Genomic DNA, 8,879 nt, shown 5'->3' with positions numbered 1-8,879 from the left:
GCTGTCACATCCGGTCCCCTCCCTCATTTTTGTCCTGCGGCCACATCTGTGGTCCGAAGCACTCACACCCGCACATTCACGGTGCCGTGGACGCTTCTTAGCAACACAGTTGTGTCTATTTTAATAAGTGGGTCCCGAGTCCTTGGTTCTGGAACCTTCCAAGTGGGGAGAGGGGAGGGCAGAGGACGACCGGCCCGGCCCTGCCCCACCTGGAGTCTCAAGAGCCTGCAAGTTCCCTTTGTGACCTCACCGGAGTTCAGAGCACTGCCTCCCCCCTGCTGCGTGGACACCTCTAACGGGGGGGACGGACCTGGGACAAATGACCCCACCTAAGGCAGGGTCCTTACAGTTCCGCAAACTTTCACTCTGCCCCCCTGGGCAGGGGAGAAGGTGAGGAGGGGAGGCAGGAGGGTACACGGGGTCAGCCCCCCCCTCCCCCCAGGTTGAAGTTAACAGGTACCTGGGCTCCCATTTGGGGCCCCTGGAGGCGCTGTCCCCGCCAATGGGCCCCGGCTCCCGGGCTCCACCTGCCTCTGGTGGGCCAGGTCCCGGCCGGGCTTGGCGCCGACTTGGCCGGAGCGCCGTGGACGCAGGCCTCAGCCCCTGACAGCTGGTCCTGGGGGGCACGGCTCAACAGATCGGGGCGCGAGACGGTGAAGAAGGTGACACGTGGGGGTCCATCTGTCCAGCCATCCCTCATCCGTCCGTGCGTTCATTCAAGAAACGTCTCCCCAACACCCAGGTAGGTAGGAGCAAACGTTAGGGACAAAAGACACAAAGCCCCTCCTGGAGCTCGCCATCTGGTGGGGGCAGACCCACGGTCAACCAGAAAGTCCATGTGAGAGGAGAGGACTATGGGAGAGAGCAGAGCTGGGTGGAGTGGCTGCGCGTGAAACAGGACTGGGGGCGGGGGGGGGGGGGGCGACAGGGTGGGGACAGCTCGGTGGGGGAAGGAGCGGGCGAGTCGGGTCTTCCAGCTCCTCCAGCAGCAGGGTCACCTCAGCGCCGGGACCCATGTGCTGCACGGACAGGCTGGGGGTCTCGGGCTCCTCCTGGAGCCCTGGGGATGGGGTTCGGGTGGCCCGGCCCAGAGGGGGACAGGACCCCTGGCCCGCTTGTCACAGGGGAGGTGCCAGCTGTGTTCCAGGGGGTCTCTGACTCCAGCTCAGGCCAGAGCCACATGTCACGCAGCCTCGTCTTCCGCTTCCTGCTTTTCAGCCCATCCTGGGCCCTTGGGACAAAAAGTTGTCAGAGCTGGTAGCCCGGGAAGGTGCTTCCTTCGGCTCGGTCGCTGCCCCCAAGTCCTGCCTTCCTCAGCGCAAACAAGGGCAGCTCGGGGAGCGGAATACTCCACCCCTACCTGCGTCCTGGTTTATTCCCTTAGAGTTTATATTTTTTAAAGATTTTTCTATTTATTCATGAGAGACACAGAGAGAGAGGCAGAGACATAGGCAGAGGGAGGAGCAGGGTCCATGCAGGGAGCCCGACCTGGACTCGATCCCGGGTCCCCAGGATCCCACCCCGGCCCGAAGGTGGCGCTAAACCGCTGGGCCCCCCGGGCTGCCCTCCCTTAGAGTTTAGCTCAGAGACCCTGGGAAGCCGGAGGTCTTGCCCCTTTGAAAGCCGTGGTAGCAGGTGCTTAGTAGAGGTTGTGTGGGGGGCGAACCCCCGGCCTCGTGTCTTAATACCCCACAGGACCTGATGTCCCCTCCTGTCATTGCACAGGGGCTGGGAAGGGCATTTCTAGTGTCAGATCATGACTTTGAAGCACATTGGGTCGCCCTGCCCTGGGTCAGGTCCCTGGAGGAAGGCATGCTCGGCAGCATGTCGGTGCCCGCAGTAGCCCCCTCAGACCTTCTTTCCCCTACAAGGTCCCTCTTCTGGCCCCATCCCCACCAAGGTCAAGGACCTGCCACCACCAGCGCTTCCCGGCCCTGCACCAGGGCACCTGTGGGGCTTTACAAAACCAAAGCAAACTGACTCAAACCGAGGCCTTGTCCAGACCCCAGAATCGGCTTCCGCAGGTTGGGGGGACACCCAGGCAGCCACTTGCATTTTTAAAAACTGTCCGGGGAGATGCAATGGGCGGTGAGAGGTATGGCGGGGAGGCCTGTGACCTCTGAGACTGCCAGGGAAGGGCAGTGGAGACTCTTTGAACTTGAGAAGTTTTATAAAGAAACTATGGGTTCAGCTATTCAACTGGAGGCCAAAGCTTAAAGAAGACTTTGCCACCCCACTCCAGCATCACCTGCTTCTACCAAAGGTCACAGGAACGCGCTGATGTCATTGAAGCCACCTCCAAGCTAGCGGGCCACAGGGCTGCCCGGCTCATTTTGAACAGGGGTCCCTGAATTTGGCTTCCTAATGACTGAGTACTTGAACATGCCACGGGGGGGCGATATTGCTACTGCTTCTCTCCACTGTCAAATTTAGACACTAATGAATTTTTATTGTTAGATTTTTAAAAATTTATCTACTCATCAGAGACACAGAGAAAGGCAGAGACACAGGCAGAGGGAGAAGCAGGCTCCCTGCAGGGATCCCTGATGTGAGGACTCGATCCCAGGACCCTGAGATCATGACCTGAGCCAAAGGCAGATGCTCAACCCCTGAGCCATCCAGATGCCCTGGAACTAATGTATTTTTAATGAAAAGATTTTTAATCCCATTGTTATAGAATATTATCTATTGCAATTCATTTTTCATGCTTATTACTTTCTATTTAATTACTTGCTATTTTGTTATTGCAAAGAGTTCTATAAACCCACATCATATACTGAATCGGAACGCCCCCACCCCACTGTGAGAACTTCATATACAAATAGCTAGATTTAAAAGGTGTTTATGTTAAATGCAGCCACAAGTATAATGAGCTTGAAGAAGCTAAGCTTAAAAGGTTCCTTTTTAAAATTTTTTAAGCCAAAAAAAAAAAAATACTGTCCTGGTGACATTTTTCTACATTAGCAACAAACCTAATATCCACTGTGCCTTACAACTATACAAAGATGCATGCACATGGAGTTTTTGCAGTATTTTGAGATGGAAAACAAGACTGGAAATCATCTAAGCGTCTACCAACAGGGGACCCATTAAACTGCAGCGCAACCGTATGGTGGCATGTTCGCTGGAGCTGTGTGTTCTAGTGTGGAAAAGGCTCAAGTACAAAACCCAGGAGAAGCGCAGCAGGGGAAGCCTGGTGTATATACCCTGCTCTTCCCTGTGAGCCTGCCTCAGGGATGTGCAGGGGCGTGTGGTGATAGGAGGGCGGTCTGGCTCCAGGATGTAACCTCAGGAGCAGAGTGGGGGGTACTTATAGTTAGGCCATTCAAGGCACTTCCAGGTTTTGTGGTTTTTCTTAAAGATTTATTTATTTATTTATTTATTTATTTATTTATTTATTTATTTATTTATTTATGAGAGACACACAGAGAGAGGCAGAGACACAAGCAGAGGGAGAAGCAGGCTCCCTGCAGGAAGCCCAATGCAGGACTCGAACTCAGGACCCTGGGATCACGCCCTGAGCCACCCAGCTGCCTCCAAGGCCCTTCCAGTTTTAGGTCACAGACCAGCACATAATATTAATGCTAGGCCTTATGTCACATGCTGGTGCTTGGAAAACCAGGGAGGATGTTGTCCTTGATGGTGGCAAGGGAACTTAGGCCAGGAAGCCAATGATCGTGTAGGGTTCTCTTTACAGATGTGTGGGATTGTGTGAAGCGGGGGTGTAGCAGCAGGAGAGTCACCAGGGAGGTAGGAAGGACATGGACTTTGGAGCCAGAAAAAGTGGGGTTTTGATTTTGCTAAGCTGCTAAACTGCTGTATGACTCTGCACATTCTGCACCTCTTCCTGACCTCAGTCTCCTCATCTGTAAAATAGGGGTCTGCCCCATTTAGTGGTTGAAAGGACTAAGTGGGGACACCTAGGTGGCTCAGTGGTTGAGCATCTGCCTTCGGCCCAGGGTGTGATCCTGGAGCCCTGGGATTGAGTTACATCAGGCTCCCTGCATGGAGCCTGCTTCTCCCTCTGCCTGTGTCTCTGCCTCTCTCATGAATAAATAAATAAAATCTAAAAAAAGAAGACAGGACTGAGTGAGTGAGATATAGAACTTCCTCTTTAGCTGAGAGCTCTACCTTCTCACAGGAAATTTTGGGGAGCCAGGAGTTTGGAGAGCCAGGAAAGCTGTTGCTACAGCTCCATTCCAAAGGCACTCAGGTGGAGACCCAGGGGAGCTGATGGTACTTTGCTGCAGAATTCCCCTGTGCTTGGGGAGACTGGTCTTTCTGTGCTATTCGGGCCGTCAACTGATTGAATGAGGCCCACCCACCTTATGGAGGGCAATCTGTTTGCTGAAAGTTTATTGATTTGTTAATCTCAACCAAAACCACCCTACAGATTGACACATAAAATTAACCATCACAACCACCAAGCCAAATTTGGGAACTGGGAACACATATGGCCTGGCCAACTGACCAACTACAGCAGTCTGAATGGCGGTGAGTCTGGATCCCTTATCAATGGCTAATTTGATCTCCTAGACATTTAGAGGGATGCTTCCCTCCATCAGAACATCATAATCCACAAAATGAGAATACACGGTACTCTGAGGACTCTAAAAGAGCAATTCAGGAATTGCTGAAGCAGCATTGAAGTGCTTTCCTGTGAGCAGGAACAACCACAGTCACTTGTGAGTTAACTTGTTGAACTAAACCCAGAAGAATGCAGGTTCTCAGTAATCATAGAGTTTTTTTTTAAAATTCATGATAGACACAGAGAGAGAGGCAGAGATACAGGCAGAGGGAGAAGCAGGGAGCCCGATGCAGGGAGCCCGATGCGGGACTCAATCCCAGGACTCCAGGATCGCGCCCTCGGGCAAAGGAAGGTGATAAACCCCTGAGACACCTGGGGATCCCCAGTAATTGTACAGTTTGAAGGTCCCAGGCCCTGGGGTCAGGCAGCCTGGGCTTGAATCCTGGCTCTGCCACTTGCTCTGTGGCCAAGGGTTGGTTGCTTGATCTCTCTGAGCCTTGTTTTTCTCACCTGTAAAATGAGATGCCAGTCCTTTGCCTGATGGACCTGCAGCACGAGTTAAATGAGAAGCCATGGGTGGAATGCATGCAGGGTAACCCTCCCCATGGTGAGCCTCAAAACACATCAGCCACTATTGCTTCTTTCCAAATCTCCATCCCTCTTGCCACTAAATAAGACCTCTTGTCTGTGGGGGTTTGGGTCCAAAACCAAAGCTCTGAGGCCCCAACTTGCATTGCTCATCCTAGTTGACCTTTGATGCTGGAAGCTATAAAATTAACATCTCGAATAGCTTTCTTGACAATTGGATACTTTGCCATAAGACGCAGGTGTCATAGAACTCACATTAAACTGGGGAGGGAGTTCCCTTTCTGGGATGGAGGAATTCAAACTGAATTCCAAGAAAGGAGCACCTGCCATGAAGGAGGGGCTGGAAATGAGCTGATTCTTGAGCTATAGTCCTTGCTCCCCAGGAGATGGGCTTAGGGATACCTCCTAGGGAAGGCCAGGCCAAGGTGACGTGGCTGATGTCCAGAGGAGCCAACCTCGGATAGGGCATACGAGCTGTGAGTGAGCCTGTGACAGCTGCAGAAACTTCAAATGAGAAAGTCATTCACTTCTTCCAGACTGACAAGACTCCTACATGCGACACTGCATCTAGAGCTATGACGAGATGCTGAGTGAGGTGTGCATGCATGCCCTGGTGCTTTCTCTCTCACACACACACGATTACCAACAAGCATTTAAGACAGCCAGTACTTTCTTGCTAGACACATCTCCAAGAGCAAGAGAAACAAAAGCAAAAATAAACTATTGGGGCTTCATCAGGATAAAAAGGAAGGAAACAGTTAATAAAACTAAAGGGCAACCTATGGAGTGGGAGAAGGCATTTGCAAATGACATATCAAATAAAGGGCCAGTATCCAAAATCTAGAAATAACTTACCAAACTCAACACCCCGAACCCAAAACATCCAGTCAAAAAAATGGGTAGAAGATGTGAACAGACATTTCTCCAAAGAAGATGTACAACAGACACATGAAAAAATGCTCATCACTTGGTATAAATACACATCAAAACCACAATGAGATACCACCTCACACCAGTCAGAACGGCTAAAACGAACAACTCAGGAAACCACAGATGTTGGTGAGGATTTGGAGAAAGGGGAAGCCTCTTACACTGTTGGTGGGAATGCAAACTGGGGCAATCCCTCTGGAAAACAGTATGGAGGAGGTTCCTCAAAAGTTAAAAATAGAGCTACCCTCCAACTCAGCAATTACACTATTGGGTATTTATCCAGAGGATACAAACATAGTGATTCAAAAGGACACCTGCACCCAAATGTTTATAGCAGCATTGCCCACAATAGCCAAACCGTGGAAAGAGCCCGGATGTCCATCGACTGATGAATGGATGAAGAAAGTGCGGTATATATATATAATACAATGGAATATCACTCAGCCAGCAAAACGAATGAAATCTTGCCATTTGCAATGACATGGCTGGAACTAGAGGGTAGTATGCTAAACAAAATAGGTCAATCAGGGAAAGACAAATTACCATGTGATCTCACTTACATGTAGAATTTAAGAACCAAAACAGATGAACATAGGGGAAGGAAAGGAAGACTAAAATAAGATGAAAATAGAGAGGAGATCAAACCATAAGCGATGCTAAACTCTAGGAAACAAACTGAGGGTTGCTGGAGGGGAGGTGGAGGGGGATGGGGTAATTGGGTGATATAAAGAGCCCTGAGTGTTATATACAACTGAAAAACCACTAAATTCTACCCCTGGAACTAATAATACAGTACATGTTAACTAAATTACATTTAAATCAAGAATTTTTAAAAGGTACAACACCTGTGTGGTGCAGTCAGTTGAGTGTCTGACTCTTGATTGCAGTTCAGGTCATGATCTCAGGGTCATGAGATTGAGCCCCGTATTGGGCCCCATGCTCAGCAGGGAGTCTGCTTAAGATTCTCTCCCTTTGCCCCACCTGCTGGTGCTCTCTCTCTATCTCAAATAAATAAATGAACCTAAAAAAAAAAAAAAAAAAAAAGACAGCCAGTACTTAGAAGTTAATGTCACAATAACAAAAGAGTAATATTCTTTTTTAAAAAAAGATTTTATTTATTTATTCACAAGAGACACAGAGATATAGACAGAGGGAGAAGCAGGCTCCCCGTAGGAAGCCTGATCCCAGGACTCCGGGATCACAACCTGAACCAAAGGCAGACACTCAACTGCTGAGCCATCCAGGGGTCCCAGAAGAGTAATATTCTATCCACAAAGCTGAGGCATGGAACAAAATACTGGAAGCTCAGTTGTATTGGTCCACTAGGGCTGACATCACAAATTTTAAAGGTGGCTTAAGACAACAGAAATGTCTACTATCACAGTTGTGAAGGCCAGAAATCCAGAATCAAGAAGTCGGTTCCCTCAAAGGCTCTGGAACAGGATCCTTCCTGTGTCGTCCAGCTTCTCATGGCTTCAGGCGTTCCTTGGCTTGGGACCACACCAGTCCAGCCCCTGCCTCCATCTTCACGTGGTCCCTGTGAAGGTCACGCCCTCATCCAGAATGGTCCCATCTGGAGATTTCCAAATAAAGTCACATTCTGAGGTCCCAGCTGGGCACGGAATGTGGAGGGACACAGTTCAACTCACTGCACTACTCCATGAGATGGCACTGGGAGGAAGCTTGGCTGGGAAATGGAAACACAGTTTCACAGTGGACGGTGATTAAACCCAAACCAGGAAGAAGCTACCTTAAATTGTTGGAATATGTCAAGTCCTGTGAGCTGTCCACAGCTGCCTGGGGGGCCCCCTCCCAGATTTCCTCATGTTTTGGGACGTGTGAACTCGTGGAGTGCTGGCTGTGTGGCGATGGCCTGTGGGCACCCGAAGGGACTGTGTGGTAGGTCACTGGACCCTCACACTAGGTCTAGGAGGTATGAGGAAACAGGCACAGAGAGAAGGAGACATTTGCTCAGGGCTTGAAGGTACAGCTAGGAGCTGGCGAGGAGCCATCTGGCTCTGAAGTCTGTGCTCAGACTCCCTGACTACAGAGTCAGGATCCTATCTTTACCTAGAGAATGTGCCCACACAACTATCACCACAACCTGGGTTATCTGGGCAAAGAAGAAACTCCAGGAGGTCAAGTGGAGTTCATCTATCATCAACACTGGCTTCCCTTTCACTAGTAAAGAAAAGGAAGACTCTCCACCTGGCAACCCAGTCAGCATGGCAGGCTTGGATCACAGCTTTGCTTTTCTGAGCCTCATCTGTGTAAGGAGAGTTGGTCAGGGTCATGTCTAACCCGCAGGGATGATAGAGACAGCCCATGAGAGGGGCCTAAAGTAGACAGGAGGGTGAGGGGATGTGTGGCCAAGGTCTAAAGTGAAAGAAAGACTTCTTGGCTTGATCTTGGTTCCTGCCCCATGGAGGTGGTCTAAGGAGCAGCAGTGGAGAAAAACAGGGTCAGAGTAAAGGGAAGGAAGACATATTTTTCAAAGCATGTTCACACTGACTGACATGAGGGATGATATTGAAACCAAGAGTTGAAATATGAGGAGCAGTGGGATGCACATTTCAGGTGAAGGAAACTGCTGGAGAAGCCCTGAGGTGGGAAGGCCCAGGCAGATTGAGGAGTGGATGGACAGATAGACACTCCTGTGGCTAGAGCTTTGTGGACCCACAGTGAGGAGATGGTATGTGATGGGGAGCATGGAAAGGAGTCTGAATGCATTCATAATGCAAAGGGGGTGCTTTAGAGTGACCTGATTCCCTGCATTCTAGGAAGAGCCCTCTGTGTGCCACGTGGAGGATGGATTGTGGAGGGAACTGCCATC

The sequence above is a fragment of the Vulpes vulpes genome, chromosome 15, assembly GCF_048418805.1.
Source record: "Vulpes vulpes isolate BD-2025 chromosome 15, VulVul3, whole genome shotgun sequence".
Classification (NCBI taxonomy): Eukaryota; Metazoa; Chordata; class Mammalia; order Carnivora; family Canidae; genus Vulpes; species Vulpes vulpes.
The sequence above is the reverse complement of the archived record's forward strand: the minus strand, read 5'-3'. Positions refer to the sequence as shown.